Source organism: Struthio camelus, chromosome 12 (assembly GCF_040807025.1).
Source record: "Struthio camelus isolate bStrCam1 chromosome 12, bStrCam1.hap1, whole genome shotgun sequence".
NCBI lineage: Eukaryota > Metazoa > Chordata > Aves > Struthioniformes > Struthionidae > Struthio > Struthio camelus.
This window is the reverse complement of record NC_090953.1, coordinates 18,034,764-18,053,251: the sequence shown is the minus strand read 5'-3', so window position 1 is coordinate 18,053,251 and position 18,488 is coordinate 18,034,764. Positions and strand designations below refer to the sequence as shown.

The following is an 18,488-nucleotide window of genomic DNA, read 5'->3' as shown; positions in this document are numbered from 1 at the left end:
ATTTTCACTACAAAAAGTGAATCAACAACTGATGGGACTTAGGCATATTTCTCATGTTTGGTGCCCCTTTTTCCACTGTCCTTCTATGCTGAAAAATGAGTTACAGAAGTTGGGTCTCCTTACTCCTAGGTTAGTGCGTATCCCAAATTCAGTGCTTTACTGTGCTTCTGCTGTGGTTTTGCACATGGGAAGTTGAGCATATGTGGATGTAAGTGAACATATTGGGCAAGCAGTACTGAAAAAAATGACAAAAGAGTTCTCTTTAAAGCCTTCCTGTGTTTTAAGTGCTTGGTTTTGCAATTGACAGGTACTTTAACTTACTGTAATTATTTACAGTGATTAAATTGATAATCAGAACAGATTTTCTTGTAACAAAATAAAAGCACAAATGGTTGACTGGATATAGGGAGAAGCTGGGCAGAAGTATCTGGGCTGCTTTGACGTATCTTGGTGCTAATGCAAACGTGCACAGCTTATAACGTACCATATGCTTGATTTAAATGATCTATTGTCATAAAGATTGCTTACAGAAAGAAGCATCACCTATTTAAATTTGAGAATACATATTTGCTTCTATTTCTGAACTTCTCCATTGTCATGGCATGCTGAAAATCAATATTATTCAGATTTTAAATCATATGACCATTTATCTTCAGTTTATGCTCGTATTTAATACTGTGAAATCAAATAGCCTTTTATCAGTCTTTGAAGAACTGACTTTTCTGTAGACCATTTCCACCCCCATCCAGCTCAGTTGTGTAACTGTAAAAGCTTTACAAGGAAAATCTAGGAACTCTGCAGACCCTCAGAAGGTCTTTACTAATCTCGTGGGGCAGTGGACCCTAGTTTGAGAACATCTGCTTTACAGAAAACCAACTATTATTTAATGGAATGCTTTTCAGCTGCCAAACTATGGAAGTTATTTTTCCAGCTGTGGTACAGAGGTTTCAGACTTCAAATAGCAGTTACAGAGTTGTTATTGCCCCCCCACGTGGACAGAATGCTGTGATACTGCAGCTTAATTGCTCTCTGCCACTGTTCTTGATGGAATTTTTTCCTTTAAGAAGAAATGAGTCAATTTTAATGCTTAGGAGAGTAAAGATGCGTGCAAGAGATCGCAAAGATTCTTTTTTGTTGTGTGTTTTTTGTTTTGTCAAGGGGGACTTGAGAAGTTTGGGGAAATTAATAAATGTAATTTGAGGATTTTATAGTGATGCAGATGCATTTTATGTACAGCAAAGTATAAATTCTCTCACAGTTTCTCTTCTGTATAGACTCTTAAATTTTTAGCAGATGGAGTGCGTATATGCTTACTTGTCAGAGAGAAAAAATACATATATGTATAAAGTATGCATAAATTTATACATATATACACTTTCTTATATTGTTCACATCATCTGAACTTATTTTCATTACTCTGCATCCTATAGCATAAATGCTAAAATGTTTCGTGATGTCCATCCTCAGTTCTGACATCACCATTCTTTTAATTTTCCCTAGTTCATGTTTCCTGCTGGTAGTTTACACTGAAAATTTGGAATTTGGTTGTTCTCACATTTATCTGTTGTGACATAATGGCCAAACGTTGTTTTGGGGACTTCCAGTAAGTTCTGTGAGTTTTCTGTCTGCGCCCCCCCCCATGTCCATTAGAGTCTTTTTTTCCATCTGAAATCTGTCCAGGTTTTACTATGGACTTTTCCAGTTGCATCCGGATTATACCAATGCTGAACACTTCTGAATGTCTGTAGTATCTGGTTGAAACATTAGGGGTAAAATCTATTTGCTTTAATACTAAGTGGTACCCTGAACTTTTCCAGCCTCTATGGAAACATTGCAGGGAGCAGGTACTTAGTAACTTCATTAGTGGAACTCATCTATAGCATAGCTGCATTGATAAACCATACCAAGGGAATTAAAGTACGGTTTGGGAATTTGGAATATTGTTCCTTCATTTTCCCATGCTTAATAAAACTAGAGGAGCAGTTGGAGTGCAAAGGATGTCAAGTCTGCACAGATAATCAGCTTGGCTAGGCAGTAGTCACTCATACACAAATGCTAAGTCTGCAGCTAAGACTGCAACTCTTGGCATTTAAGAATTATTTTTTTCAGTGGTGAGAGCCAGCTTTGAGACTTTTGTTCTTTTTTCAGTGTAACTTACAAATTGTGTACGGTTTTGTTGGATCATGTCTCCATATTCGCAATGTTTTAAAGGTGCAGTATAAAATCAGAGATGGATCTTAGTCCCTCCGTGTACTCCCACAGAATTGTGCCAGTGATTAATCTTAAAAGATGGGTTTTACAAACATAATTTATATAGTAAAAAAATTTAATATACTGTAGCATCTGGGTTTCAGTGTTCTAGTGTAGCTGATAGACTCTGTAGCATTTTCTTGGGTATTTTTTGTGCCATTTATTTGTTTTGCAAAACTGGCCTAGCAGGTAAAATTGCTGGGAAAAAATCGCATGTGCTGTTTTTTTGGCTTGCATGGCAATAGACTGTATACCACTCTTCTTGATTTTGAGCCCTTCCTGTCACTGGGAGCTTTTCTGGACCTTTCTTTAAGTTAGAAAAATTGAATTATATTTTCAGTATTATCTTTAGCACAATGCAATAGCAGTGTAATAAGGGCAATATCATCCTGGCTTAACACACCAGCAGTCTGATTTTATGCTTATAGTTGCTGGCATCTCTGCTACCTTTTTTCATTTGAATGCCAGCAGTGGTCAAGCTTTATTGGGCTTTGCTGTTTCACAGTGACAGCTGAGCATCACTAGTTTTAGGAGGCTTTGTCTTTAGATCCAGTTCATTTAGGTTCGTTCAGGTTCCTTGAAGACTTCACTGTTTTTGCAATGGTCATATTACAGCCAGGTAATAATCCCAGATCACAAGAAAACACTCATCTTTTTCCTATCCCAGCAATTTCTACAGTGGCAATTCCATGTTTGACTTGATTATTTTTTTCTAGTAGCAATAGATGTCTTTTATTGGAGCCCACTTGTGTCTTGGCCTGCTGCGGTGTAGAAATGGTCTTCTGTTCCTACTAGACTTCCTTCCTTCAGCTTTATCTGAAATAAGTTAGTAAATTGTGTACTGTGTCCTGCCACTTGTATGTCCATCCTTTTATCTTGTTGATGCTTTATGCTTTGTTGTGTCTTCTCTGTAAAGGAGAGTATTTTGTCTTTGTTTCTAAGGATGGGAAGAGAAGGAATTTGATGTCACTGGAATTCTTGACTTGCTATAATTAAAAGCTAAACACAGCACTGAATAATTAATAGAAAAAGAGTAGCAAAAGAATGTACTCATCTCAGTGACTGGGACAATATCTCCCCAACCAGAACTCCCAAGGTGCAGACTGAAGTGTTCTAGTTTGTCGTCTTCTGGTTGTTCTGCAATGTAAAATTTTCTATAACGTTAAATACACATCAACCTTCATAATCCCGTCCAGTTCTCATTGCAGTTTTATTCCAGCACTGTCTTCAGAAGCTATGGATGTAATATTCCTTCTAAACAACTGTTTCACTAGGAAGTTAAGTATTGCAACTGTTTGTGGCTCTGGTGGGAGAGAGATTTCATCCTCAGTTTACTAGTACTGCTTGATTTGTAAACTGCTATTTAGTCTTTGTAAATGTAACCTGCCTTAGTGTTCTAATTTATGAGTTTTCCGATAAGTCAGATCCAGTAGTTGTGACAGTTGCAGCCTTGTCTCTTGTGCTGGTATATTTAGGTTCCCTCATCTTCTCATTTATAATGATAGCAGTGATTTAAAGATCAGAAAACCTGTGATGGATCTATTGGTTGTAGTGAGCTTTAGTTCAGAAGCAGCAGCAGATCGGTGTAGCTTCACATTACAGAATCACAGAAAGGTTGAGGTTGGAAGGGACCTCCGGAGATCATCTAGTCCAGACCCACTGCTCAGGCAGGGTCCTCTAGGGCACGTTGCCCAGGATCGCGTCCAGGTGGGTTTTGAAGATCTCCAGGGAAGTAGACTCCACAACCTCTCTGGGCAGCCTATGCCAGTGCTCAGTCACCCTCACAGGAAAGAAGTTTTTCCCCAGGTTCAGATGGAACTTCCTGTGTTTCAGTTTTGGAACTTCCTGTGTTTCAGTTTGTGCCCGTTGCCTCTTGTCCTGTCGCTGGGCGCCACGGAGAAGACTCTGGCCCCATCCTCTCAACACCCTCCCTTCAGATACTTGTACACATTGATGAGATCGCCTCTCAGTCTTCTCTTCTCCAGGCTCAACAGGCCCAGCTCTCTCAGCCTTTCCTCATAGGAGAGATGCTCCAATCCCCCTCATCATCTTTGTAGCCCTCCATCGGACTCTCTCCAGGAGTGCCATGTCTCTCTTGTCCTGGGGAGCCCAGAACTGGACCCAGCACTCCAGATGTGGCCTCCCCAGGGCTGAGGAGAGGGGCAGGATCACCTCCCTCGACCTGCTGGCAACACTCTGCCTAATGCACCCCAGGATACCCTTGGCCTTCATGGCCACAAGGGCACACTGCTGGCTCATGCTTAACTTGTTGTCCACCAGGACTCCCAGGTCCTTCTCTGCAGAGCTGCTTTCCAGCAGGTCATCCCCCAGCCTGTCCTGGTGCAGGGGGTTATTCCTGCCTAGGTGCAGGACCTTGCACGTGCCTTTGTTGAACTTCAGGAGGTTCCTCTCCGCCCAGCTCTCCAGCCTGTCCCTCTGAATGGCAGCACAGTCTTCTGGTGTGTCAGCCACTCCCCCCAGTTTCGTGTCATCAGCAAACTCGCTGAGAGCGCGCTCTGTCCCTTCCTCCAGGTCATTGATGAATATATTGAACAAGACTGGACCCAGGACTGACCCCTGGGGAACACCACTAGCTACAGGCCTCCAACTAGACTCTGTGCCACTGACCACAACCCTTTGAGCTCTCTCATCCAGCCATTAGTCTTTGTGTGGTGGGGTCCACCTTATGAAGTGCCAGAATTTAATGACTTTGCAAAAACATGCTCAGGTTGAAGAAGGGGAGGACTGGTGTAACAGTACCGCAGGGATGATGAGCTTGGCAGTGTGAGCCTCTGTGCGTTAAAAACATCCACAATTCAGTAAATGATATAAAAGCAAGATGTCAGTGATACGTGCACATATACTGAAATATTTGTCTTACACTAAGTGATGGTAAAAAAGGGATGGTATAGGAAAATAATACCTATACCAGCATTTCTTAAAAGCATCAGTACAGACATAGTATTGTTTAGGTACAGCACTCCTAGGGGGTTTTGTGTATGAATGACTACTGCGTAGGGCAGTTGACTGATGATCTGTGTAGATTTGATATTCCATTACACCCCAGATGCTCTTTTAGTTTGGTTAAGCAGGGGAAAATGAGGAGACTTCTGTCAGGAAGGAAAATATATGTGAGACTATGTGAAATATGGATAAAGCCATTTTTTTCTTTATTATGAAGAGACGTTATTTAGCACTGCCCTAATTATTTTCTGCGAGACTCATGCTGAAACTGCAGCAGGTTACACTTGTTGAGTGGTTATTCTCAATACATTAAAGATAAAGTTTGGAAGTAACACAGGCATGTTGAGTTTGTTTTGTTTTATTCTCTCAGGCTTTGGACATGCATCCTGGCTAAAGAAGCTAGTGTACCAGCTGCCCATTACAGTTCCCCTGCTGAGGGTTATTGCCAGTTCAGATCGGACTGGATGAGTTACTCATGTGAGTGTTCCCTACCTCATGTCAGTCAAACGAACTCATTTGAAAAGGATTTACTGTTTAAAGTTCTTAAGCTAAGCTGGCCCTTAGAGTTCTTGCGCTCTGTATTCCCCAGAAAGGCAGTTGCTGTTGTCTGCTGACGCTTGTTTTCAGATCTTAAAAAAAATTCTTGAGAGCAAATTGTTGAGGGTGAGGTTCTCCAGGGACAGCAAGAAGACCTGCGTTGCACAGAGCAGACTGAGGCTATGCGTGTACTTCACAGCCCAGATCCGCAGCCTGATTTGAACTTCCAGTTGCAGGTATTCCTGCAACAAAACACAAGCCAAAATTGTCAATGTTTCTGAGGTTAGGTTATAAGTAAGCAGTGTTACTGCGTTAAGTAAGATGTATACATGCTGCCTTAATTTGCCCTTGCCCTTGATTAACAAAAAAGCGGATAAATATGAATAATAGGAAAATCCTAGTATTCATCCTGTAAGGTAATTTTTTTCTGCTTCAACAGATAATTCATCATTCCTGAAATACAGAGAGGAAAAGACGTTTTAGCAGCCACTAGTACTTATGTCATTCAGTATCTCCCAAGCGTGTCTCTGCAGTTACTAACAGAATAGCCCAGGTGAAAGATACTGCGATAGTGTTCCACCATACAGCCTGGAAGTCTCCGTGCTTCTTTAAGGACTGCGTCCTAAAAGTGCATATAATAAATGTAAGTAATTAATAGGATTGCATGTCCAAGCAGGTGCTAATTCCATTTAGAATCCTTTGTATAATAACAGCTTTTCTGATGAAGAGGTTTTTAATAGGTGCTTTCGTACGTTTGTGATTCTACCATCTATCCTGTGCAGTGGTTTCAGAAAAGGAGTCTTTGGGAAGATAAGCTGGGAAAACTTTCTTCTTTTAATAAGTGGTGCTTTGTCATGGAAGTGAGAAGTATTTCCTCTAAGGTACCTCAGTACAAATTTTCTCATCCAGGGAATAATACTCCAAGTAATTCCAAAGAAATCAACTAAATATCAAATATTACTTATTTTTTAATGTTATCTCGCAGCGCTGAGGTATTATTGAGCAGCCTTTCACTAAAATTATTTCTATACTGTGAATTTGATACAGTGGATATTTGTATGATAGTTTTTATTTCTAGTTCTTCCATACTTTAAAAGAATGTGTGCTATGTTTTTTTAATGCAAGATCCCTTGGCATCTTGATAATGAATTCCTAGTAGCTGTAATGTGGTACAAGGAACTGCTAATATGCTGAAGTTATTTTAAAGTTCTCTTTCACAATTATTTTGTCGCCATAAGCAGTTATTGTTATGAAGCCAGAGAAAAGCTGAACGGAAAGGTTATACATTGGAAGAGCCTATATAGGCTTGCTGTCGGAAATTTCTGTAGCAGTTGCAGATCCAAACACAACAGCTGCAGAATTCCTCCAGGAGAGATGGAATTTGGATTCATTCTTGAAGAGTACAGGCTAATTAAATGGGGGAAAGGTGTCAGAGAAACTGCCGTTTGGCTTTGTTGACTCTCTCAGGCCAGGAGTGTTCTTCTGGAGATGTGTTAAAGCATGCTGACAGTTCACCCTCATCCAGTCGTAGATTGATATACGTGCTTGTGCAAGCAGAGCTTTAAACGAGCCACTGATTTGGCTTCATTGTGTGTTGCGTATTACTCATGTTAGCATTCTAGTGGAGTACTGGATATGTGTTGTCTGGTGACTATAGATTTTTGTTTGGATGTGATTAATAGTATAAGGGAAAACATACTCAGGCATATTGAGGCATATTTTTCTTTTACTTAAGTTGGCGCATGGAAAAAAGCTTCCCTCCCTCCCTGTTTAGATTGAGTAAGTGTAAGTCTCAGGAGAACTTCATCTATTATTATATAACGTAACTTTACAATATACTACCTGAACTAACAAGCACCTTAATGACATTTTTATGAGAACACTCACAACTTAAGGTGCCGTATCCATGGTTTGACACATGTATAAGCAGAGAAATTCTAGTATTTCTTGTTCTTTCCCCCGCCACCCGGTGCTCCCTTTGTGGAATGGTTGGTGGATCTTGTCCCAGATACCTGCCCTAGTTCTCATTCCTGTTCCTCTGACTCTGTGAGTGAGTTCTGACCTCCTTGTTCCCAGTAACATCTTGCATTTCTCTCCCTTTTCAGTCAGTGTGCACGCATCAGTTCTGATGTATGTTTATCCTTTGGGGAGGAGGAGGAAGAGTATTTGTTCCTGGATATTTTATTCAAGGCAGGAACGCTATAATCAATTAACCTTTGCCTTGCTTCAGCTGAATTAGGCTCAGCAGGCTTAAATCTTAACCCGTTGCATCTAGCTAACTCATGATTTAATCTAATGACTGTTTTACATTAAGATAAATTGTGTACAATTCCTAAACATGTAGCACAACATACCCCATACCTAAACAAAATTAAAAATTAAGTAAACAATTTATCTGGCATAATAGAGAAAGGTTGTTATTACTATTTCTGGTTTTCATTTCTTGAGAGACTCTCAGACGTATGAGGGAAGCTAAATCAGAACCTACTGGCTAGACAGAAAAAAATCCCTTGACTTTCCTAAGAATTTAAAATAGACAACTCCTAGCAGTGACATGAAAAATAAGAGAAGTAAGAAAAGGTAACCTGAAAAAAATAACTTGCACATGTTGACCAGCTGTTGGCCAGAGTAGTAATTGAAATTTCCAGAAAAGCTGTATGGCAAGGATTATGGCAAGGATTAGCTTTGTAATTCATGTGCCCAGTCCAGTTCTGTACAAATATTGTATTCTGTTAATGTAGAGGGCGCTTTCTCATGGTTTAATGATAGCAATTCTACACCAACTTTGAATGGGAGAAGAAATCTGTTGATTAGCAGGAGTTCAGATAACTTTATTCTGAAAGATTGCCTGTTGTCAGACACTGTTTTCCCAGTTTTCAGTGGCATGGTGACCTGGTAAGAATTGTAGTGGTGACGTTGTAAGTAGTTTCAAAAGGCCAGCTTGTTTTTCAGTCCTCTACTTCAAGGAGTCTGCCTCCTGGTCCCAAAGCCAAGATCTCTGCAGTGTTGCTGGTGAAATTAACTGCTTTTGTAGTTACAATCCAATAATTGTGGTACCCTGCCTCGGTAAAATTACTGCCTTGGCCTCAAGCTGTTCTTCTTCTCCATTTACATAGTGATAGGCAGGAAGATAAATATTTTGAAAGATGTTTATGATCTGCGTTATACTGGAGTGTCATGAGAGTTGTTCTTAAATTTAGGTAGTTTGGCTCCCACAACGTTGCTGCGATGCAATAGTGGCAGACTACTTAAAGGCTTTGTTCTCATCTTGCCCCAGTAAGAAGCATGGTCAACGTCCAGAAGCTGGTTCAGTTAGAAACCTGTCTCTGTGACCAGAACCGCATCATTTTTTGGTGCTGCACATCACAACCGTGTCATCTTACTGTTAACCTGGTTTGAGAAAACACTAATTCTGCATTCATTTAATTTTGTAATCAAAGTCTCGTTTATGGGTCTTCATATCAGCTTCTAGGTAGTATCATAGCATCTGTGTCACACATTTGCATGGGAACAAAGTGCATACATTTAACACACATAAAATCATTGTAATCTGAATGTAAAGATTTCTTAGCAGATAAGACTTCCAAAATGATTTAATAGTAACACTGTCCAGTTTTGTGTTTCTTCCTAATCTACCCTGGGTCCTGCGTTAATTGGTCAGATATTTAGACATGTCAGTAACTCTTACATAACTCAGTGATAGTGTGTAGCTCTTACATCATCAGTTATCCTGCACTCCTGCACTGAATTTGCCCTGGCTTAGTGGCTGAGGTTGTGGTTGTGGAAATCGGGCAGAATTTCTGGCTTCAGTGGAAAGATGCGTGATAGTCCTCTGTGCATACCTACTATTTTTTTTTTCCTGGGATTTTCTCTACACTTCTATGTGATCTGCTTTCTGTACGGTGGCAGAAACATGTGATTCAGACAGGTGCATACCATCTCTACACTGCTTCTCTCCATCTCTTTAAACGATATAAATTCCTGCATGAGGGAAGTGGGCTGCAATAGCACTTGTAGGATGATGGGACAACTCATAAAGTCCCTGGGCAGTGCTACCTTCCAGTTCAGTGTTACCTTGAAGGCATTTACTTGCTTCAGTTTAGTGAAGGACTTTGCATTTGGCATAGCGAAGGCTGTGGTTGATACCGCCTTTGTCTGTGGAATTCCTCAAATTGTTATTTCTTGTACTCGACTATTATTTTGAGCTATAAATAGCTTGAGCTTGCAATATTTATTGTTATGCCTGCATAAGCATAGTGGGAAAACTCCACGTGACTTAACTCTGGTGGAGTTGTACCCCTAGAAGCCCTAGATTCCAGGCTTTCAGCCTTTCAAGCTGGTTAGCTCCTTTATTGCTCGTTTGGTGGGCTGCCGAGATGTGCGTATCTCCGGGAGCAATCTGGTAGGCTGACGCTCTTACAGATTTGAAAAGTCTGCATTTGGGAGGGTAAGATGTTTGGATATTAAATGCACTGGACTGTATGTATAAGAATGAAGGGGCAACATCAAAGAATGAATAGTGTAAAATTACCTTTTCCTAGTTGATTTTTATTGTTCATTATGCTCTGAATTTACTTGCAGGGTCAACACTGATTAAGTAAACTTTATTTCTTCTGTTGCATTTTGAGGTTGTTCTTCCAGCAAAAGGGAGACATTTAAAAGGAAGGCAGTGGCTATAAAACTGTTATTAGGAGCACGGTGTAAACCAGAAACCGTGTTTAATTATTTTTGAAGAGGACTAGTCCTAAAACTGATGGTGTTCTGCATTTTTTTGAGTTTTCATTTGCAAGTAGTGATGGAAAATACTTTGTTTCCAGGTACATTTCCACTTTAATTGTTTTTTAGGCTGGAATTCTTTTATTATCATTCATCTGACAGCTTTATTTGTTTTTTCTCCCACTTGCATAGTACTTTCACATATATCATAGGTAGTATTAAGAAAAGCAAACAAAGCTGACTGACTTTGGGAACTTGCTACCAGAACACTTAAGGTTGCTACAGTATTGCAAGCGGAAATTAACACTGTGCGAGATAAAATCAAGTGATCAAGTCTATTCACTTTCTATACATCAACATTAAACCATTTTCCTCTCTTCAGCCACGTTTTACTATTCATCATTCTTGCTATAACCACATCTGCTCTTCTGCCCAATGATGAATTTGATGTATTTTTCTATCGTAAGCATCAAATGCTTGTAGCATGACTAAGCCTTCTTCTGTTGCTAACAGTATTGACTTGCTACACACAGTTATATTTTAGGTTGCTGCTCTTCTATTAATTGTTTGTGTTATAGCACCTAAGACCTGTGGTCAGGGACTGGAACCGCACTATACTGTGTGCTGTGCTAGTGCCAGACAAAGAGACTGGAGGAGTATTAAGTTCTTGATGCTAGTGCCAAAGAAAACTACTGCAGAGAAATAGTGTCATATCTAATGACTAAACTTTGAAAACATAAGCAGATTTTCCTAGGGAAATACTAAACAGTTGATTTTGATTTCCCCCTTTTTCTGAGACTTGAAATACCAGGAATTTAGGAAGTGCATTTGGATTCAGCAAGACAAGTTCTGCTCTTCCAGAAATAGGACTGTGAACTTAGATTCCTCTTTGCAGCTGAAGAGCGCATTTCACTTAGAGCACATTGTTGCTTCCTCTGACGCTTGTGTTAGATAACTAGAGTATATATTAAGCTATATTGCAGTGTGCTGCCGTATCAGCCACTCCCATTACCCCAGAAGGGGGTGATAGTTTTCACTGTTGTGAGATACATGCTCGACAAAAACTTCTTCTCATTTCAAGTAACAAATTTCATTCACTGATGAAACCAAATTTAGGTGCTTGGGATGATAGTTCATTTTTTTATCTTATTTACTTTAAACATCTCATTGGTTTGAAAACTTGTAGATTTATACATAAAAAATACAGGGACTGACACAGTGAAATGTCGACTTTGGTTAGAAAAACGGGCACAATAAAGACTATACATTTATGAGTTGGAAAGAGTCTGATAGAGGCAGAAAGCATGAGTGGTTATCAGTGAAAAACAGTAGTCAGCAACTTCTCTTTCCAGTACTTAGTACCATTTTTCCCAGTCCAACTGCACATTCCATTTACACTGTCCACTTGCACATTTGCAAATACTATTTTAATACACAAGAAAATGCTTCACAGATAACAAAATCTGTGCAATTTAAAGTTTGAGACGTTGCTTTCCGATATTAAGAGAATAAAGCAGGTTCCAAGCTGATACAATATCTATTTCTAAATGAAAATATGTAATTTGATTTAGTGCTCATTCTTTCTGTCGTAACTGATGCTGTGATACCGTCATGTTAGGATTCTACAGTGACATAATGAGAACGCTTTCGTTTCCATGAAGCAAATAAGGAAAAAGGCTATAAATAGCAGTGGAGAAGAATATAGCTAGATCAAGGTATTGACTGAAGACTGCAAAGTTCACCAGTCGCTAGACCGTGAATAGAAGCAGGGCTTCTCATCTTCTAGCCTTTTTTCTTCATTTGCTAGGATACTTTAGAGCACTGTATGTAATGTCTCTTCTGCCTTATGTTATAAAATGATGATGTTTTCTTATAGTGCAGAATACTTTTGGGGGCTTAGCCAAATCACGCTGGCAAATGGCATGAAAAATCCTCAGGTGAAGATCACAATAGCTACAAGAGTATTTGTTGTAATTGCCATCAATTTTCTTGCCCGTTTTGTGGGGCTGTCTGTTATTCTTCTGGAAATGTTTTGTCGTTTTTTTCCTCTACCTAAGTTTTTTAGCCCCACTGTAGATGAAAAAGACAGTAAAAGTAAAAAACGTAAAAGTTGCTGGTAAATACCTGTGAGCCTCGTAACCTGCAGATAAGGCTATAATGGAGCAAATCTTCAGCCTCACTGAGTTAATGATTTCTAAACCATTTTGAGCTTTGGCAATGTCAGCTTCTCCTTTGAGCAAACTATCATTTATACTTTTGCCAGATTTTTTTGCAAACTACTGTTCTGTAATAGTTTCATGAGAAGTTTTAGTTTACATAATATCGGACTTGAAAGATGCCTACATTTCCAACTTTATAAAAGGTAGAGCATGAAGTTATGTATCACATAGAAGTATTTGTGAAGAGCGTAGCTAAAACCATTTGGCATCAAATTCTGATTTGCATTGTGCTTTTAGAAATCTGTATTAAACTTGCAAGAAACGATTGTCTTTATGCATCTGTTTAACTACCTTTATTTCAATGTCTGCTACTTAAGTTCTAAGTAAATACCACTGAGGGAATAATCTGGCTATTTGTCCCACAGTGTAACAGGATATCAATAAACAGAATTCCTGACAAGTGCAACATTTTGAGTCATTGAAGTTAAGAATGCTTTAATACTGTTGATTCTGTAATAGAAATTTGAATATTGACACTTGTTCATTTATTTTCAGTATACCAACTAGATGAGAATTCCACACGTTCCAGATATTGGTGATACTTGACATTTGGCCGTATTTGTGAGATGTGTCATAGTTTGTGTTTTTATGCTGTATGTCACAGTGTAGTACTCGTTCTGTACTGTGTACGTTCTGTACACATGGAACTTTTGCTGGAGTTCACATTAAGCCAACTGTGCTATATCCAGTTGAGGGGGAAAGGATTAAATTGAAGACCAGAACAAACAAGTATTTTACTTTAGCAAAAAAGTTCAATTTTGCCGAGTTATAGTGCATAATGAATGCTACTGTTGAAACCGTGATTCTAACATGTATGTTGAAACTTGAATGTCAGCTTGCATAGAAATTTGATGAAGCTGTTCTGTAAATAATCAAAGCCCAGCTGATGAATTGTAAGACTGAATTAACTGATCTGAAGAAATTCAGTGATACATAATATATTTACTGGGATAAAATCTATGGCTGAATAACTCATACTAATTTTCATGTTCATAAATCTGCGTATTATTTCGCAACCTGACAGTCATACAGAAAGAACACAAATTTTTTTTAAGTGCTTGTTTACAACAATGAGACGCTTCACTATACCTGATAATTTAAATTTTCAAGTCAGCACATAAGTGAATGCACATTTCAGTTTGGATTTTAATTCATGTCGTTTTGGACAGTTTTAATTTCTAAAAATAGGAATTTGTTGTGTTGGCCATGTAGACGTAAGTAAAGTATACCTTTGAATAATATATATGATATAATTGTGTTTGCTACCTCATAGGTATTGAGGTTGTACTGTGGAATGAATCAGTATCAGCAGAGGGAAATACTCTGGGAAGAATATACAATCTGCAGCCAGCAGCCTTTCGATCAGTCACTTTGTAGGATCGTTTAGGCGTTTATAATTGTAAACTGTAGAAAAACAAAGTTCTTAAAATAAAATTTTCTATTTAAAAATAGTTCAGTTACCATTGGAGAGTCTAAGAGCTCACCTGCTTTATGACAGAAGCTTATTTTTTCTTAAAGACCAATAGGCTTTTTTTTCCTTGGCCAACATGAAGAAATAATTCAGGCGGTTTACCAGAATTAGCAGAAGCAGGCAGAGAGGATAATTTTGATTGTATATGCATTAAATTACTGTCTCAGTATGTATTACACATTTTTGCATCTAATTGAGCTGTGGAGAAGCAGATTCTCTGCTGGCTAATAGGTCATCAGGTTGATTTTAAAACATAGCTTCAAATGTATTGCAATTTTCTAGAAACCTTTACAGAATTTTTTACAGATTTTCTAGAAATCATTATTTTCCCAGTTGACCTACACTTCTGTAGATTATCTTGATGGGAGCAGGATGGAAAATGAAACTACCTTTGGAGAAAAAATGTCTTCTGAGTTTTGGACAAAGTAGTAACAGTTTTCTTACGACCTAAAATAAGAGATGATTTGATCTAGAAAAGGAAAAATGTTTAGTTTTATTAACTAGCATCTGACTTGAGTTGTTTAAAAAGTGAAAATTGAACATTAAAATATATATCATGATATTACAGCAGTAGTAATATTTGTCATTTAATAATATAAAATTTTCAGGAAAAAATACAATTCACAAAAAAGTAAAATTCCAAAGCAAAATGTTGAAATTTTCTATGTAAATTATTTGGAAGCTCTGTTTAATGTTTCATTTTAAAATGTTCCTTACTTTTTGAACATACACTACTTTTGAAATATCTAATGTTTCTGTGAAATGAAAATGCCAGTCTTGACATGGCTATAAGCCTAAGGCATATTAAGGATTATCTCCTCATCTCATCATTTAAGCTGGTTTTCAGCCAGCTTGAGTATTTTCTGATTGTTTTCTTGTTTTCTGTAGTGATACGTAATATGTAGAATTCAGGGTGGTAGAAATGCGCAGATGAAAATGAATGGAGATAACTTGCATTTTTGGTGGTACATATATTTTGTGAATGCAATACTCAGAATAAAATAACATTTGGTTTTTAGAAGCAGCTCAAAGTGCCCAAGGTACTTTAGAGATAAATGAATAAGGGATTTCTTATGGTTTCCTTCCTGAAGGATAGGGACTATGTAAGCATAATGAGTAAAGAATCTATCCTTAAGTGTTACTTTTTATTCTGAAAATTACAAAAGCACTTACAGCACACTTGAGAACCAGAATCATCTCATTAACAAAGCTATTACTCGCTTTAACAATCTTTTTCTTAATCAGAGATACTATTTCTGTGAGAATTAATCTTTCCTAAACTCAACTTTTCTTTTAATTTCTCATCTTTTTTCTTTGTACATCTTGCTCCTTTTAACATTTTTCTTACCTCTTCTACCAATGGTAGCATAAGTTTGCAAGATCATATACGTTTTGCCTCCTCTTAGTAATTTTCAGAGAAGGTATCTGTAATCTGTTCAGTTACTTGCCTCTGAAATAGCTCCTCCTTCTGATCAAATGCTCCATAGATCTCAGAGGTAGCAGGAGGGGAAGCAATTATGTAAAACAAGGACAGCATTTCATTCTTAAGATGCTGAAGACAAATGAGAACTTTTATGATACAAATGGGCTCCAAAATGAAAGAAATGAAAAGTTTTTGTTCTGAAATGCAAAAAGTGAGAAAAGATTGTGTGTACCATCTCAACCTCACAGTTCTAAGCCTGCCCGCTTCTCTCTGAAAGCGGGAAAAGCTCCCCATTGTTCTTAAATCAGTTGGTAATTGATTCCACATTCAGAAGCTTAGCAACAAAAGAGTTTTTGTATATGCTTTGCATTGATTTTGGTACATGTTGGTTTCAAATCCTTGGTAATGTATAACATCCTATTTGAGTATGTCGTGTTTGACAGTGGCATGGGTTGATTAACATACTCTAGCAACCATATTTTTGAGGTGCATCGTAAGTTCTAATATAAACAGAATGGTAGTACTAATATAATGAAACATACGGTGAAGTATTTTGAATTTTTTTTTAACAACTAGACAAGATTCAGAAATGACATTAAAAATATACCTTAACATTGAAATATAAACTAAAATAGAATATAAGTATGGATTAGATATTTATTTGTGTATATTTCAGTGTATTTTAGCAACACTAATGTGACTTCCTGTTTTGACTAGATACTGAGAGGTTTGATTCTTCACTTAAATGTGTATACTATTGTGAGTTTAGGCCAGAACTTTACTGTTCTTTCAATGTAGCTTTTGTCTGTGAATTTACTTGATGTTTAGCTTTTCTTCAAGGGTATTGTTTATACTGGTGTTGGATATCAGCCAACCCAAACCTAATGTAAATGTATGGAAAATCCAGATTTGTTAGAAATCATTCAAAGAAACTCAATTGGAAGTATGATAAATATATGATTCCTGATAACTTGAATTACTAGCATTGTGAGAAATCTGTAAGCTATGTTACGCTAATAATACTGGCATATACTGCTTTTCGTTTTGAAAATTCCATAGAAGAATCTTGGTAATATTTTAGTAAGGTACTTACAGCATTGGATATCTATCATGCATGAAAAATGAAAGACAAGTAATTTCACTAATTGGAGAACACAAAGTATAACCATTATAGCAAAAGTATCTGCTTTTCTTTAAGCATGAGTAATCCTAGTTTTTTCAATGACAGTATTTTGTGAGAAATGTAGGATATAGTAGAATGCTCTCCTGAGTTCGGTCCTAGCCCACAGTTCAGTGCACAGCTCAGTGTTTAAACCAGTTTCGTTATCCCCTCGGCGATTCTTTTTTTTCCTTTCATGTTCCTCTGCTAGAACTTTTGATTAACGGGATTGAGGAATCCTGGTTTTGAAATGTAGGTGTAGAATTCTTTGCATTGACTATGGATTCTGAAAATTCTCTAAAATAGCACAGATTCTGTCTGAACTGTTCTCAGCTTTCTCCAGCATGTTCTGAATAAGAAAATAAAATGTGTTTTAGATTTCTGCCCCATTTCTTGATGTTAGTATTAAATATTTCCCTTGGATTAAACTTGCCTGGTGCTAGAAATGTATTTCATTTTTATTTTGATTGCTAGTTGAATTTAAGTGCAGTTCTGTTATCCTCTCCGTGTAGCTACAAAGGCCATCTGTTAATTGTGTACCAAGGTCATTTTAGAGCCCATACCTGTCCAGTGCTGATTCTGTAGATGTTTATGGCATGAATTAACAGTTTCTTCACACAGGAGTCTGTCACTGAGTTGATAAGTCTGCATTTTTCATGAAAGCCTGTGTTTTATTAAGAACTGTTAAGAGCTGTTCAGGCTCATGTGTTTAAACCATGGGCTGTTCATGTTTCTCTAATTACAAATAACAAAAGCATGTCAAGATTTGCTTCCTGCTCAGGGAAGGCTGCAGTGCAACAAAAGGGACTGTGTCTACATGAGCAAGCAATTTTTGTGCAACAGGAGTGAATCAGTTGGAATTGGTGCTTAGGTACCTACATTTGGACTTCGGAGGTTTTATTTTGGACCAGATTTCAGTTCAGTGCTCTGAGTGAATGTTCACAGCGCACATATGGTTTAAGGTTGTCCGAAATACCAGTAATTGGCTTGGACTGTTACGTCTGTAGCGTGGAGCGCACCTTGTGTAGCTTGGTGCACAGCTTTCAGTTCAGTTCCTTCAGAAAAAGAATCTAACTTGTCTGCAGCAGAACTGATCTGCTAAACAAACCAAAGCCTTGTAAATGAGGATAGCAGTGGTTTCAATTCAAACTGCACTGCTGTTCCCAGTGAAAACAGTAATGTAGACGTGCCTGAGAAAAGCTCATCAGAAAGAATAGCCTAGGGACTAGCCAAAATATTTCTTTAGAATTTTAAGAGATGGTGAGATTCAGATTTTCAGTTTTGTGTTGGTTTTTGTATAAATTACAAAGTTATATTTGTAAGTGGAAAAAAAAATCTTTTATTATTCATGATTTTCTCTGGTTTTTTTTTTTTCCTGAGTTTGTACGTGGTTGCAGTGCCCACTGAAGTAAAGAAAATCACCTGTTTCTTTTCTTAGGAGCTGAATCACGTTAAGATTCAGAATCTCATTGTGTTTATACTTAAGGCTGTTGAAATAAAAACACAGTTAAATGCTTTGTCAGAATATGTGGTTGCATAGATATCGTAATATTCTGCAGAGAACTGTGACTTTGAAATCCTGTTGACCAGAAAAGGTCAAAAGGAATCATTCTGCTTTTTTTACTGCAGTAGTATGGAAATGTTTGATTTCAAATGGATTACTTCAAACAATTTTGATTTGATCCTTAAAACAGGTTGGTGTATTCTAAACTGGTGTATTCTAAAAAGCCTGTGATTGAATATTCTTTT

The 18,488-nt window shown here is 37.8% G+C and overlaps 1 protein-coding gene across 3 annotated transcripts in view; it reads left to right on the top strand.

The window, feature by feature from the left end:
- THSD4 (thrombospondin type 1 domain containing 4) overlaps nucleotides 1-18,488 on the top strand; it is a 428,840-nt gene that overhangs the window by 222,866 nt on the left and 187,486 nt on the right. The window lies entirely within an intron of this gene.